Source organism: Protopterus annectens, chromosome 11.part0 (genome assembly GCF_019279795.1).
Source record: "Protopterus annectens isolate FY-2018-M chromosome 11.part0, PAN1.0, whole genome shotgun sequence".
Classification (NCBI taxonomy): domain Eukaryota; kingdom Metazoa; phylum Chordata; order Ceratodontiformes; family Protopteridae; genus Protopterus; species Protopterus annectens.
The window spans coordinates 695,233,095-695,249,429 of NC_056745.1; the positions used below are offsets into that span (position 1 = coordinate 695,233,095).

Consider the following 16,335-nt stretch of genomic DNA (forward strand, 5'->3'; position numbering starts at 1 on the left):
GCTTACTGTACCCTTTTCCTTGTTCAGTCTGGTGAGCGGGACATCAGTGTGTCTGACTATGGAGTCACCTATTACAAGTGTATCAGGCATTTTGTTTGTCCTTACAGGCTGTGACTGTTTGGCACACCAACTTTGTGTACTATGTGTTGCATGTCCTATGTTTGGGGGTAGTGGTTGCTTGGGTGTCTGCTTTGGAGGCCTCTGTTGATTTGGTGGTTTTTAATTAGAGCCTCCGGGAATGTTTTTGTGTGTTTATGTCTTTGGTTTGCAGTTGTGATAGGTCTATGTGAGACTGGGTTTGTGGTATGTGTGGTTACCTTCTCCTCCTGACTAGTTTAGACAGTACTGAGTTGAGAGAGCTCAGCCTCCAGTTTGGATAAATGGTTGCATCTCTCACATATATTTGTATTTCTTGGGGGGGGGAGGGGGTTGTCTGTGTACATGGGGCATGTGTAACATTGCCCAAGATTCACAGATTCAACTTGTTGTAGCTGGCCTTAGTGGATTTTATGAGTGGCCATATTTTATTGCCATAATACTGATCAGAGACTACTTCCCTTTTGGGTTTGCTCTATCATGTAGTAGCTTCCTCATTCTCTTGCATGGTTTGGTAATGGCTGGGGTCCACCATGCCAGATGCCTGCGTGTATGGTATTGGGCCTTGGTTTTATTTGGGATTGCATAATCCATGCATTCCTGACAGTGTTCATAGAATGCATTTATAAAGGGTTCTGAGGTGTGGCCCATATTTTCCACAGGCACAGGGCCTTTAATGGATTCCACATCAGTTTGGAGGAGTGCAACATTTCCTTTACACATGTTTTTCACTGTGGTTTTCTGGCCAGGGACTGTGGTCAGGATGTGAATATTCAGTGTGATTACTCTACAGTCTGATCTTACCAGTGAGGGATACACTTCTCATCTGTCCATAGAGAACCCATGTTGCTGATTATCACATCCAGTATGCTTACCCCTCTTGTGGGAGTGGTACGTTGTTCCTGAGCATTTTGCTTTATGGATTCTAGGAACCTTTGGCCTAGGGTGTTGGAGCTGGAATAATGCTCCCAGTCTATGTTTGAGTATTTTCAGTCACCCAATATAATGTTGTTTGGAGAGCTTGACATTTCCATGTGTTCCAACGTAGGCCAAGTGCAGTTCCTGGCATTAGGAGGGTAGTCTGTAGCAGGCTACAAACTGGGAGGCAGTCTTAGCCACTGTTACTTGACCATGGATAGTCCATGCTGCTTCTTGTTGTGGTACCAACATGGGGGTGTGGTTATCCTTGACAATTATTGCTAGTCACCCTCCTTTTCTAGTTTGTTCCATGTTTTGGGGCTGTAAAGCACAGTATGAGGTGTAATCTGGTAGTGTTAGGGTGCTCTTGTGAGCCTTAACCCAGTTTTCTGTTACAGGACAGATATCAACATTCTCCATGCTGAGGGGAGTTTAGACTGCATGCATCTTGCAGTTTAGACTTCTGGCATTGGGTAGGATTACATCTAGGTTCTTATCCCTTGTGATACCTATGGAGGTGGGTTTGTGTTTTGAGCCTTACCTATTCAAGGCACAGTGGGGGTGACAACAGCCTTTGCCAGTATCCTAAAGGCCAGGACTGATAGGTGCACGCCATCCCTAGCAGGTGGAGCATCGTGTCTTGCTCAGCATGTCATCCCAGGCTGGCATGCATTGGATCCCCTTTGACAAACAGCAATACTTAAGCCAATTATTGTAATTGATCATCTCGTCTTCATATTGTGGCATCATGCTTGGTGAGGGTAGGATGTTAGTCAGGGTCATCAAGTTTGCATATACTACATGGTGTTACATTGCTTAACACATGGCAATCATGCCTCAGGTGGTGCTGCAGGGCTGTCTATGTTGGATGCACATACTACACTCCTTGTACATGCTTGATAGCAGGTTGTGTCAACTTAGGCATCCCTTTTACTATATGTGTGAGTCAGAGAGAGGTATTTCCTGGGTTCCTACTGAGCCAGTGTATGTGCTATGCGTTGCCGCTTTGCCAAGGCCAAGGCATACTGGGTACGCCTCCTTCTGCCTACTGGGGCAGGCTCAGGTTGTTCCTCCACCGAGTCACGCTCTGCCTGTGATTGGCTTGGCAATGGTGGGGGGCTGTTTGGCCCAGCCCTATGCTGGTCCTGCTGCAGTTGTTTTCGCAGAATCATATTATGTTGCATAGCACATACCATGACAATTTGGGTACATGTAGTTGGTGAGTACTGCAAGGCTCCACCAGATGTGTCCAGGCACCGGAACCATGACTTGAGCAGCCCAAACACACGCTTGACTACATTTCGTGTTTGTGCGAGTGCCTCATTATGACGTTCTTGTTCAGGTGTGTGTGCATTTCTGATGGGTGTCATCAGCCACAGCTCCAGTGCATAGCCAGCATCCCCCACTAAGTGACCATGTGGGATGTCCCCATTGGCAAATGTCTGGTACAGCTGCGTCAAATGCTAGATATGGGAATCATGGTAGCTTCCAGGGCAGCCAGCACACACATTCATTATTATGCCCTGTGCATCACACACGACCTGGCAGTTGATGGAGGGGAAGCCCTTGCGGTTAATGTAGGCCCTACCCCGCTCACCGGCTGGTGCTTTGATGCGTATATGCATGCAGTCTATTGCACCCACTACCTCAGGGTATTCCGCTATTTGCTGGAAGAGATGCATATTGCTGGCCAATACCTCACGGGAATTGGGGAAATATACATGATCACCGACATGTGCTGACATGGCATCCAGGAACTGGTGCAGTACCCTGGATGCTGATGCCTGTGATATCCCCATCATATCACCAGTTGGTCTCTGGAAGGTACCTGTTGCTAGTATTCTTAGGCCAACACATACCTTGGTTTCCACTGGGATGGGTTCCCTCTGTTGGTTCTGTGTGTGAGGCGTGGCCTGCGCAGCTCAACAATTTGCTGCAGGAGGTCTCTGTCCACTCTATAGCGCTCCACTATCTCCAGCTCATGTAACTCCTGGTAGGTGACCCTGGGCCTGTACACTCTTCTCCGTCTCCTCACTGTGGGTTGTCTGGCAGCATTTGCATAGTCACCACCCTCAGCAAGTTGCATATGTCTCCTTATAACAGCTATGGCAGCCCCTAGCATTTTTGGTCTGAGTGAAGCTTTTTCAGTTTTCACTTCTAATAGCTTACTCCTCTGTTGCAGTGTCTCTTGAGAGAAACATTCTGCACTGTTGTTAGCAGAGTTTTAAGTGCTGGGCTACTGTTCTGCCTGTGTAATTGCCTTCTTCTGATTGTTTTCACCTGCTAGCAATGCCAGTAATCCCTGCTAGCTTCCTACTATTTCCCATGCTTCCTTTTCCCCTTCTGTTTCCTCGGGGGGAGCGACGCGCATACCAGCGAAAACATGCTCACAGTGGCTAACACATGCGCACACATGCTTAGACGGACTAGAATCTGCTTATTTGGGTTAAAACGCACGCACACCAGCGCAAACAAGCTTACAGGTGTTTAAACAAGCTCCTACATGCGTATTCTGCCTTAAACGCACGCACTCATGCTTACACGCATGCACTCTAGCTTACTTATGCCTACCAGCGCGCGTACACACGCGCATGCACGCCCTGCAAAAAACTTTGGTGTTATCCATAGTGTACACCTTCCATTTCTTGGCTTTCCCATGCCTACTTGTTGACACTCCTCTTTCCATGATGTCTGACTGACAGCTTTCACATGCCACTGTGCTCCAATGAGCTGCATTCCTTTCATACATTCCCCCCCTGTGATGTCACCTATCTCATACTCTGTTACCCCCCCTTATCCTACTCCTACACTGCACGGAATGTGCTCATTTCCAATGTAACAGTACGATTCACTATCCTACCACTCATTTACATAGGATTGCCTACTAATGCTTAGTTACATGTCTTACACTCCGCTTCCCCCCTTAGCAACTCCTACTCGGTGGCCATGTTGTTTTAGCCTGATATTCCCTTCCATTGTAAATTCATGCTTTGCATAAACCCACATTTGTGGGTTTAATTTTTTTATTTTTCTGTTTTTTTATAGCGCAGCCCGTTTGCACGGCGCTGCGCTATGTTTAAACATGGGCAATTGCCGAAAAAAAAAATGATTTTATGTTTGCATCAGGGTATGTTGCCAGTGGCCACATATTTGGCCATTGGCATGCTGCCTGGGACATTTGCAACCTTTATTTGGAGCTGACAAGGCTCCATTGTGTTATTTGCAGAACGGTACTCAGTTATCAACTGAGTACATTTCTGCAGATAACACAGCTCTTACACGGGCAGGTTTCTGCTTCCTGGATCGCAAAATTACCTCATTTGCATGCCTTTCGGCTGCAAGTGAGGTAATTAGCATATCCACGCCCTGTCCGTATAAGAGCCGTTTTAGGTGCTCTCTTACACGCACATTCAGGCTGTTCCTGGATCGCAAAATTACCTCATTTGCATGCCTTTCGGCTGCAAGTGAGGTAATTAGCATATCCACGCCCTGTCCGTATAAGAGCCGTTTTAGGTGCTCTCTTACACGCACATTCAGGCTGTTCCTGGATCGCGATGGCTGCATGGAGTCTTACACTACTCTTAGACTCCGTGCAAGCCATCGTGAATCCTGCCGTATGTCATTGAGCCAATATTGAGCAAGTGCATACAATGTAATGGACAGCTTTAATTCATCTGAACTTTCAGCACATTACTCAATAAGGACAAATTAGGTTGCAACTATTGAACAACACTAAAAAAAAGTCCATCAAACTGGAATCACAATAATTAAAAAAAATAAAGGTACCATTATCAAGTTTTCTTACGATATTCAAAAAAAAAAAGGATCACTCCCATGGTTAAAATCATGTTAGTGTAATTGCATAATTTATTTCTTGTAAATTTTTCCTGCATTTTGTGATGCAGTTAGGGTTCCCACCTATCTGTTCTTTCCCAGACTATCCAGAAATCAAACCGATTGTCCATTGTACAAATTCCAGTATTCGGTTTCAAAAAAGGAAACAGACTATCGGAGTTTGTTAAATCTGCAGATTTACTATGATTTTTTACAGAAAAGTATAGTAAATTGGCAAAAAGCAGGCATCCAGAATGAAAAAAGAAGGCATTTCCCATCAGCTGATGTCACAATGACATCACAAAATGGGTGGAACATGGGTGGGAGAGGGTACGGAAATGGGCGTAGTTACAGGTGATGCGAGGGGTGTGGCCTTGGTCCAGTTTTAGCCACAATAAAGATGGTAACCCTCGGTGTTCTTTGTATTAAAGCATGCTTAAAAAGTACCAACTGTCATTTTAAAGCATTCAGTTTCTTTGGCTTCTTACCCAACATGAGTCAAATGAAACAAGGGAATGGATGTATAGGACCCATACATTCTATCCAATTTTATTGATTCAGTTCTCCCATGGCTGGGCATGAAACAGAAAAGTGGATAACAAAGACATAATAGCATGAATCTGCATTATTTAGATATATATGCTTTTTACCCTATTATGATATGATTATTAATGAACATGCTTTTACTAAACCTGCTTTGATTAATCAGTGTTTTGCATGTAAGTTATAAAATATAGGAGTTGTAGATTTCACAAAGCAATTGCAGATATGTGTCCTTTTCAGATATGTGACCTTTTCAACTGTAGTCTGTGTGCCAAGTCAGTGTGTTATAAAGGAGGAAGTACTTGTGCTGCACACTCTATTTAAGGCAGAATGTACTGTGAATAAAGGAACGTTAAAGAGGCAATGAAAGGCAAAATATGATGCTTTGTTCCAATGTTACTGACAAGTCAAGAAATCAAATGTTATTTTAGTTAATGTCAACTCAACAGTCACAAGATTCCAGAACGTGTTGTCTTAAACCATCAATATGTGTAAGCAGGTATTATTTGTCTATAAAAATGATGACACATTTAGTTAACTGACCCTCCTCCTGATTTACTTTCTGAACTGTCTACTTGCTATCAGGATTGGAGTTCGATAACCACAGCCTGAATTTATTAACTGATTGATACATCAGGATTGAAGTTGCCAGTTTGAACCTAATTTAATCTGGTTGATTAATACAGAGAATGTCTGGGCTGAGCAGCTACAACTATATGTAGTTTAATGAGGATCCATTGTATAGTTTTGCAAGATGAGTAAGCTGATGACTTTTGTTAAGTAACTGATTTTATGTTTTTTTTTTTTTTTTTTTTTTTAATTAAAATGCTTTTGGCTGTAGCTTGGTCTGTTATCTCTTCCATCTGTATCATGGTTTACCACTTAAACCCAGTTCAAAAATAAGAACCCAACACAAACTGGTGTCAGAAGAGAGATACTGAGGGATACAGGGAGAATAAAATGACCATCGTTATTTTTATTTGTGGGAAAAGAAAGAAAAAGATTAAAAATGCATCTGATAAGACTACATGGCTGGTCTTGAGATTCTATGATGAAAATGTCCATTGACATTTCTTCTTTAAAAGCCTTAGCATATTTAAAACTAGTTGAGCAGGGACAAAATTACAGCTGGGGCATGTGTATCCAGATGATTGTTTTTGACAACATTTAGATCATACAGTTAGTGAGCTCACAAAGCAAGTTAGTAAAGTACAAAAATATAAAGAACATATGAATCAACAAAATTTAGACACAAATGCCTTGTTGACAGTAGCCTTTCGTTTGACACTCATGTTGCTAAAGTAGTTAGGAAAACCTTCTATATCGCCCACCTGATCATGAAGGGATTCACATCTAGATCAAGGGAGGTCATCGTCCCCCTGTACTCATCACTCATTAGACCTATGATTGAGTACAATGCCCCATTCGGAATGTATCTGACCAGACACCTGCTGCAGCCTGAAAGGCCCCAAAAGTTCCTCACCAAAAGGATAAAGGGTCTCAAAAATATGTCTTATGCTGCCCGACTGAAAGAACTCCAGCTCTATTCAGTCTCATACCGCTTGCTCAGAGGTGACCTGTGCCTGACATATAAGGCCATGTCAAACCCACATTTGTTGAATATGCTTCACCTCAAAAAATCTAGATCCCTCAGAACCACAAGGGCGGGAGACTTAAACCTTGACACGGTTATAAATAGAACGTGCTGGAGGGACAGATTCATCACCCAGAGACTCCCTATGCTGTGGAACAAAATCCCGGTACATGTGAGGCAGAGCACCTCTCTGGCCTTGTTCAAGAGGAATCTTGACCAATGGATGGGAGATTGCAGATATACCCCAGGGATTACTTCAGTGTCACTGCTTGACAGAGGCACAGCAAAATGATAGGCATAGTTTTTATTCAAACTAAAGGGGTGGCGAAAGCCACATAACTATGGGCTAGGCTTATAAATGCCCTTGGGCAGATAGCCTAGTATGAACCTATGAACCTAATAGCAAAAAAGCACAGTTGTGTACACTTACCATAAATGTAGATGTTCAAGTGTATTCACTGTTGCAGTTATTACATTTGGGTTATCTGCTTGCAGATAGCCCTCAGTCGGCCTGATTAACAAAATCTTGGGTCCTGCGTCAGTTGCTGTCCCTTCTTCCATGACATCAGGTCTTCAGGGGTATAAAACATGCAGCCGACGCCATTACATCAGTTTTTCTTGCCCCAGATGTCAGGTGCCCCCCTAATGGGAAGCAATTAAATATAAAAGTACAATGATATACCTCCAACAAAAAAGCAAATACACCAAAAAGGCTTTTAAGCATAGTAAAGGAAAGTAGAGGTATAGCCAAAAGAAGTTAGGGGGCTGGAGGGAGGGTAACCAGGACTGCAACAGTGAATACACTCGAACATCTACATTTATGGTAAGTGTACACAACTGTACTATGTTCTTTGTGTTTCACTGTTGCAGTCATTATATTTGGGTAGATTCCCAAAGCTATCGTTGGGAGGAGGAATTTAGATAGCATTAAGACCGGCTATAAGGCCCTGCAAGACTGCAGTGGCAAAGCCAGCTCTGGATTTAGAGGAAATTGGCAAATGATAATGCTTGGTGAAAGTATGTACAGAACTCCAGGTAGCAGCTTCTAGGATGTCCCTGGTAGGGACGACTCTGAGAAAGACTGTAGAGGTAGATGCAGCCCTGGTGGAGTGAGATCTGATCCCCTGGAGGATAGGTTTTCCATGGTGCTTATAGCAGAAATGAATGCAATGGCCTATCCATTTAGAAATGGTTTGCTTTGAGATAGCCTTCCCCTCTGCCCATGCAGCAAATGCCACCAGCAGTTGTTCAGATTTCCTTTGAGGTTTAGTCCTGTCCAAGTAGAATCTAAAATGTCTGTGCACATCTAAGGAATGCAGAATCTGTTCCCCTTTGTCCTGTGGATTGGGAAAGAAGATAGGCAAATGAATGGACTGATTAAGAGCCACACTGGATACTACCTTGGGCATGAAAGATGGATTGGTTCTGAGGGACACCCTGTCTGCATGAAAGATGACGAAAGGCTCCACTGCCATAAGGGCCTGTAATTCAGATACCCTTCTAGCTGAAGTGATTGCTAAAAGGAAAGCTGTTTTCCAAGAAAGAAATTTTAAGTCTGCAGTGGCAGCTGGCTTGAAAGGAGGTAGAGTGAGTTTCTCCAAGACAAAGTTAAGGTCCCAGGCTGGGGTTGGAGATCTCCTGGGTGGTCTCAAATTTTTGGCCCCTCTGAGGAACTGCTTCAGCAGTGGATGAGAGAAGAGGGGAGGTTCTGTGTTACAATGAGCTGAAATGGCTGAGGTGTGGATTTTAATGGAGGAAAACGACAGGCCCTTGTGAAGCATCTCAGTTAAGTATTGTAAAATCTGAGGTAAATTGGGCGCTGCTGTGCTCATCCCTTGAGAATGGTTCCAGGCACAGAATCTTTTTCCATTTTTCAGCATAAGATCTTCTAGTACTAGGCCTCCTTGCCTCTAAAATATCTATCACAGGTTTACTGAGGGATGGTAAAGGAGAAATTATGTAATTAGCCAGGCTGCAAGGTTCAGTGTTAGAAGCTGAGGGTGCAGAATCTGGTTCTCCTGCTGAGACAACAGAGAAGGAGTCTGAAGCAGGTACCATGGGGATAACCATGACACACTGCGCAGGAGGGGGTAACAGTGCTGGTGTGGCCAGTCTGGAGCAATCAAAATTATCCTTGGTTTTTCCTGTTTGATTTTTAGTAGTACTTTGGAGAGCAGAGGCAGAGGGGGAAGGCATAGACTAATAGGTTTTTCCAGCTGAAGGACAGAGCATCCACTTTCCAGGCTTGTTTGTGGAGAGTCCTTGTGCAAGATCTGTCCAACTGGTAGTTCTGGGGAGAGGCAAACAGGTCTATATCTGGGCTCCCCCATTTGCTTGTCAACATGTTGAAAATCATTGGTTCCAGTTTCCACTCATGTGGGTCCATGAGGTTTTTGCTTAGTCCATCTGCCAGTGTATTTAATTTTCCTGGCAGGAATTGAGCTTGTAGGTGCACTTGGTAGCTCAAGGCTGTGTTCCACAATGCCATGGCTACTCTGCAGAGGGGGTAAGAATGTGTACCCCCCTGCTTGTTTATGTACCACATAACAGTGGTGTTGTCCGTCTTTACCATTAGTTGTCCTGGAAGAATGTGGTCCTTGAAGGCTGTCAGAGCATTCTGTACAGCTAACATTTCTTTTTCATTGATATGCAGGTGCATTTGACTTGGGCTCCATTTGCCCTGAATGCACTTCCCTGCCAGGTGAGCCCCCCACGCATACTCTAACGCGTCTGTTGTTAGGGTTTGGGCGGCAGGGGGTGGTGTGAAAGGTAGGCCCTTGTTTTGGTGGCAGGCCTCTGCCCACCAAAGAAACTCTAGGCACAGGCAAGGTATGATAGGAATTATTGCTTCTACATCCTGAGAATGTTGACATCATAGGCTTTTTAGATACCACTGTAGTTTCCTCATATGCAGTCTTGCATATGGAATTAGAAGAATGCAGGACACCATGAACCCCAAGGCTTGTAGTATTTGTCTTGCAGATAGCAGGGTTTTGTGGCCACTTGTTTAAAGTAGGTTGTCAAATTAATTTGTTTCTCTGGCATGAGATAAGTCATCTGGGAAGTTGTATTCAAGCTTGTTCCCAGGAATATAATTTGTTGACAGGGTACCAGGTGTGATTTATTTTCGTTTATGGTGTACCCCAGACAAATTAGAACCCTTTGTACAAAGGCCAGATGATTCAAAAGTATGTCCTGGCTTTCTGCTTGACTTAGACAATCGTCCAAGTATGGGTATATTTGAATATTTCTTTGCCTGCAAAATGCAATAACTGGAGCTAGGCACTTTGTGAATACCCTGGCCGCAGTAGATAAGCAAATGGTAGTGCAGAGAACTGATAGTACGTGTAGCCTGCTTTAAAGCGTAGGTATCCTCTGCAATATTCCCTGATTGGGATGTGCAGGTATGCTTCTTTTAAATCTAGTGTTGCCAGCCAGGCATCTTTGCCTAGCATAGGAAGTAATTGGTGAAGACTCAGCATCTTGAATTTTGGAATCTCCAAAAAGGTGTTTAGAGTAGACAGGTCCAGGATAGGATGCCATGAATTGTCTTTTCTGGGTACCAGGAAAAGTCTTGAGTAGAAACCTTGTCCCTTTTCCTCTTCTGGTACCAGTTGAATAGCCCCCATGCTTAACAGAGAAAGTACTTGTTTTTGGGCCTCTGCCTACTGATTTGGGGGTAGGTCCGGCCACCTGCTTGGTGTTGGCAACGTGTGGAAGTGAAATCTGTATCCCTGGGACACTATATTTAAAACCCAAATGTCCTCAGTAATGAGTTCCCAATTCTTTGCATGAAGAGCAATCTTTCCCCCCAAAGGGGCAGTCAGTTGATAAGTGCTTGGAAATTTTAAAAGGAAGTCATTGAGACTGGTTACCATAGGGGGGAGTCTTATTATTCCCGGATTTGGAAGTGGCGGTCCTCCACTGCTTAGTCCTGTGTGTCCCCTGGGACTGAAACCTGGCGGTTTTGCTGTGTCTGGGTTTGGCTTGAGAAGACCTGTAAGGGGCTGGAAAGGACCAATTCTTAGAGGGCCAGTGCCTACTAAATCTAGGAGGCTGAACTTGTAAGAAATATTTAACAGTCTGCACAGATTTAACTTTATCTTCCATCTTTTTAAGAACTTCCTCAGCCTTGTTGCCAGATTTTGATTTAACCACATGGGGTGGCAAATGTCATTCATTATTTGATCATTAGCATAACAAGTGTGATTTGCTATGTATATCAACAGCAGAGGCAGACCCTGTGATAGAAAAGGGTGTTAGTACTGAAAATAAGAATTGGGCACTCAGATAGACAGAAATTATGACATTTAACCAAATGATCTTTTAAATTTGATCTAAATTTATAAGCAGAAGCCAGGAGAAATAATGTTAACTGGATTTCTCTGGGTTTGAGACTCTGGAGGTACTGCAGTGTAACTGAATAGGGAAGAGATGTACAGATGTGCTTGTTTGGTGCTTCACCCGCTCTAAAAGCAGATTAATAATGTGGTAGACAAACACAGCCTGACAGTTCTAAATAATGGAGTACAAAAATGCAGACAAAACAACTTTTAGAGACTGTGTACCCATGTGGGTCACAGCTGTGACAGCTCTTAGACAAAGACATTCTGAAAGGAAGAACCTTACAAATCACAATAGGACCTTCAGTGCAGCTCTGCTCTGTCAATACAGTCAAAGTTGTAGTTTACTGTAAAGCTAGAAGGAACTAATTTTATCTCCCCACTTAAGACGATTGTGAACATTAAGCAATATCAGCTCCTTGGACGGCATGCTGAAACATAAGACAATGCAAAAAACTGTTGCAGGTGGGCATAACTGAACCATCTGCAAGTCAGTTCAATGGTTCTGTACCAGTAAACAAGAGAGTGATAAATCATGGCAAATAACTGTTGACTGTAGAGGACAAAACAACTTTGCTCTACAGCTTGCAGTTGCTGTTCCAGATATCACTGATATCATGGAAAATTACCTTCAGTTGCTGAACTTTATTATTTGATCCTGGACTTGTCAAATGCCTTTTTCATCAGACAGCCAAGGAGTGTAAAGCTCAATTTGCATTCACTTGACATGGCAGACAATACACTTTCCGAGTGTTACCTTAAAGGTATTTGCACAGCCTCATACTGTACCACTGGTCTTAAACTGCAGCTAAATAAAATGACTGTATTTCATCACATCAATGACACTAATTACAAGTAAATAACATAATGCAGACATTAATTACATAATGCAGACATTAATTTGTAGAATTTCTTCTGGAAATCATAAAATGATTCATTCTTTGGTATTACTTTCAAGACCATGCTGACATGAAATTTAACTACAGATATGGCTATCACCCCACCTTGCTGCAAATTTTATGAAAGAATACAAGAAAATGTATTCTAAATACTGAGGACTACTTTTGCATTCTATAAATATATGTAAGACCTAGAAGCTGCTACATCTCCATGAAATGCCTTCTGCAGACCATATTCTAATTAAAAAAAATGACATTACTCAGACTGGTTACCTTCAATTTTTTTTATATACCATTGAGAATGAATCAACTAACTGTTCTTAATGGACTGGAACATCTGCTGTGTCATGAGAAACAAATCAGCTTTGGACTGGGACATATGAATAAATAAGCCAAAAGTTCTGAAATAGTAAAAAGTGCTTGTGTTATTCAATGCATAAAATAATGGTAAAAATGACAAATGTCAACATAACAAATATTAATTCATATTGCAGTAAAACTAATTAGCTAAAATTTGCTAACCACTGCACAGAAAGCACAAAAGTATAATGAGTTATTGAACAGTATAGATCAAAATGCCTTACAAAATAAGCTAAATTGTGTTATGTCATTTTAAATTCAGCATCGCAAGGAGTCTAACAGGTGAGTGAGTCCAAGGGTGTGCAGGAGATCCCACGGCGCAATGAAAAGTGAGAGCCGGCGCGCACCGGCTGAGGTAGGAAATCCCCCTCGCTGGCCCATCTCACCCATCCCATTGGGGAGGTGTAGCATGAGCATACCTGGCAGGACCCAAAAGATAGTGAACAATGCCTGGTTAATACTCAAAAGTAGGACAAAGAGTATAGTGTCATAATTCAAACAGCAATGTACAGACAGTTAATTATGCCAATGTTTTCTTGCATCAGACTACAAAAAAATCCATAACTGATTTTTGAACTCACAAATTAATCAGCCTGATAAAACAAATAGAAATGACTGTCAATGAGCCAATATTGACCAATTGTATACATTGAAATGAACATCTTTAATGAGCCAGACTTTCATCACATTACTCAGTAAGAACGAGTTGTGCTGCAACTATAGAACAATACTGAGAAATACACATCTAACTATGATCGCAATAATAAAAAAATAAAGGTACCATTATCAACTTTGCTTATCAGATTAAAAAAAAAAAATAACCACTTCCCAAGGGTAAAAAAGAAGTTATGTGCTCACCATAACATTCCATCTGTATTGTCCATTTTCATTCTTCCTCAACTCTTGGGTTTGGAACTGATCCTCAGATCCAACTCGGCTGCTTTTACCAGCTTGTTATTCAGTGAAAGCTCTCAAGCTCCTCCCTTTCCCAAAATGCCCTAGTCCCTTACATACTTCAGATCTTGTTTGCTGCCTCTACATCTGCAGAGCACTCATAATGAATAAATTATTAAGATAACACGCACAACTTTGGGACTCAAAGGAACTAAGTTCCTTTAGCATTCTTGATCCTTCCAAAAGACAATAAGAAGGGGGTTGGTGGGAGGGTAGTTAAGGAAGAATGAAAATAGACACCACAGATGGAACATTATAGTGAGTACATAATTTCATCTAATGGTGTCAATTTTCATTCATTCCTCAACTCTTGGGACAGAGTCCACAGCTACCTAAATCTGGGAGGATTCTAAGGAAGGATATTATTGAGCACCACTGAAACAAATGCTGCTCTGCCCCTAGAGACCAGATGTAATCCGTAATGAGCAATAAAGATATGAGGATTAGCACAAGTTGCAGCTGCACAAATATCATCTAGAGAAGATCTAAACAAAAAAGCTGAAGAAGTAGCCATGGATCTTGTGGAATGTGCTCTTGGAGGTTTGTGTAAGGGCATGCCCAATTTATTATAAACAAAGGTAATACAATCAGTCAACCAGCTAGATAATGTTACTTTAGAGACTGATTTACCTGATTTTGAATTTGAAAAGGATATACACAGTTGTTTTGTTTTTCTAAAATCTTTTGTTCTATGTAAATAAAAATGTAATTGTGAACATCAAAGAGGTACAGCATATACTCTCCTTTGAAAATTTGTAAAGAAGACTGACAGATTGATAGTTTGATTGATACTGGATTTTGACACCTTAGGAAGAAGGGAAGGAGGTTTAGAAGACAAGGTCCGTAATTCTGAAACTCTCCTGGCAGATGTAATAGCTTCTAAAAATAAGAAGTTATGTACTCACCATAACGTTATAATGTTCCATCTGAGTAGGTGACTTCATTTGTCTGCAACCTTTGAGTCTTGGATCCGACTTCGGATCCAAGCCGGCAAATTATTTTACAGCTTATGGATCCAAGCTCCTAGCTCCTCCCCTTACCCATAATCCCCTACCAACCCTGATTGACCTCAGATCAAGTTTGCCCTTATACCAAATTTCAGACCAAAGTGTCCCAAAAAGGGACCAAGAAAGGACATACAAGAATTGACTTCTGAAGGCCAGGGGGAAGGAGGGGGGGATGGTTGCAGACAAATGAAGTCACCTACTCAGATGGAACGTTATGGTGAGTACATAACTTCTTAATCTGAAGTAGGGACTTCATTTGTCAGCAACCTTTAGGACAGAGTCCCCAGCTACCTGAATCTTGGGCGGCCATCATGGAAGGATGTTCCGGAGCACTGCGGTGCCAAAGGATGCTCTCCCTCTGGAAATAACATCCAGCTTATAATGGTTGATAAAGGTATGAGATGAGGCCCAAGTGGCTGCAGAGTAAATATCATCCAAAGATACTCTAGATCTAAAGGCAGCAGAAGTAGATATGGAGCGAGTAGAATGCACCCGTACTCCCTAAGGTGGGGGCCTCCCCAAAGTTTCATAGGCCAGAAGAATACACTGTGAAATCCATCTTGATAAGGTGACCTTAGAAATAGCTTTACCCAGATTGAATTTGGCAAAGGAAATGAACAACTGATCTGATTGTCTGTGACCAGCAGTCCTATGAATGTAGAAGTGCAGTTGTCTGTGCACGTCTAAGGAATGCGGCTTGTATTCTCCTTTATTCTGGTACTTAGGGAAGAAAACTGGCAGGTTAATGGACTGATTGATATTGGTTTCTGAGGCCACCTTAGGAAGAAATGAGGGATTGGTCCTGAGGTACACTCTATCCCGATGAAAAATCAAGTAGGGAGGTTTTGCACAAAGGGCCTGAAGTTCGGAAACTCTTTTTGCTGAAGTGATGGCGACAAGGAACGCCGTTTTCCAGGAAAGATATTTAAGTTCGGCCGAGGCAGCTGGTTCAAAGGGAGGAGCAGTTAAGGCTTGAAGGACTAATGATAGATCCCAAGGGGGTACCGCTTCCTTGACAGGAGGCCTGAGCAGGAAGGTACCCTTGAGGAAGGTTTTACATAATTTCGCAGTCATCAACCTGACTCGTGTCCTACATGGTAATGAGAGATGGCTGCTAACTGAATCTTGACCGTAGAACAGCTAGCTCCTTGTTGAAAAAGTCTGGTGAGGAAATCCAATATGGACGGCAACAAAGCCGTGAAGGGATCTATGTTATTGTGTTCCGCCCAGATGGAGAAACGCTTCCATTTACTGCGATAGACTTTTCTAGTGGAAGGCTTATGTGCTGCCACCAAGATGGCTTTAACTGGTGAGGAGATGCTGGGAGTCCTGACTAAGAGTGGAACTGGAGCAGCCAAGCTGTCAGCTTCAGGTTGTCCAGATTCGGGGTCGGTAGGCCTGAGGGATGGGATATTAGATCCAGAATGGGATCCAGAATCCAGGGAGGATTCACCAGATGACACCACAAGTAAGGGAACCAAGTTTGACGAGGCCAGAATGGGGCAATGAGGATCATTCTGCTCCCCAACCGAGAGGCTTTCTGTATTAGTTTCAGCATCAGGGGTAGAGGAGGATAGGCATAAAGTAGACCGGGAGGCCAAGCATGCACTAGAGCGTCTCTCGGGGCTTCCCCGAAGGGGGGAATCAGAGCGAAGAAGCTGGAGCATTTTGTGTTTGTGGGAGTGGCAAAAAGATCGCAGCAGGGTTGCCCCCATACGGCAAAAATCCGCTTCGCTACCTGGGAATTGAGAGACCACTCGTAAGGGAAAAGAATAGTGCGGCTGAGC

At 42.9% G+C, this 16,335-nt stretch overlaps 1 protein-coding gene across 2 annotated transcripts in view; it reads right to left on the bottom strand.

Annotated features, from left to right (window-relative positions):
- Positions 1 to 16,335, bottom strand: part of LOC122815560 (carbohydrate sulfotransferase 1-like) — a 1,589,425-nt gene that overhangs the window by 1,261,261 nt on the left and 311,829 nt on the right. The window contains exon 1 of one of the 2 annotated variants that reach the window (XM_044088151.1): positions 12,501 to 12,616. The exons of the other annotated variant lie outside the window; for it this stretch is intronic. The gene's annotated coding sequence lies outside the window, so the exon portion shown is untranslated. Of the gene's footprint in view, positions 1 to 12,500; positions 12,617 to 16,335 lie in introns of those variants that run through there. 2 annotated transcript variants of the gene reach the window in all.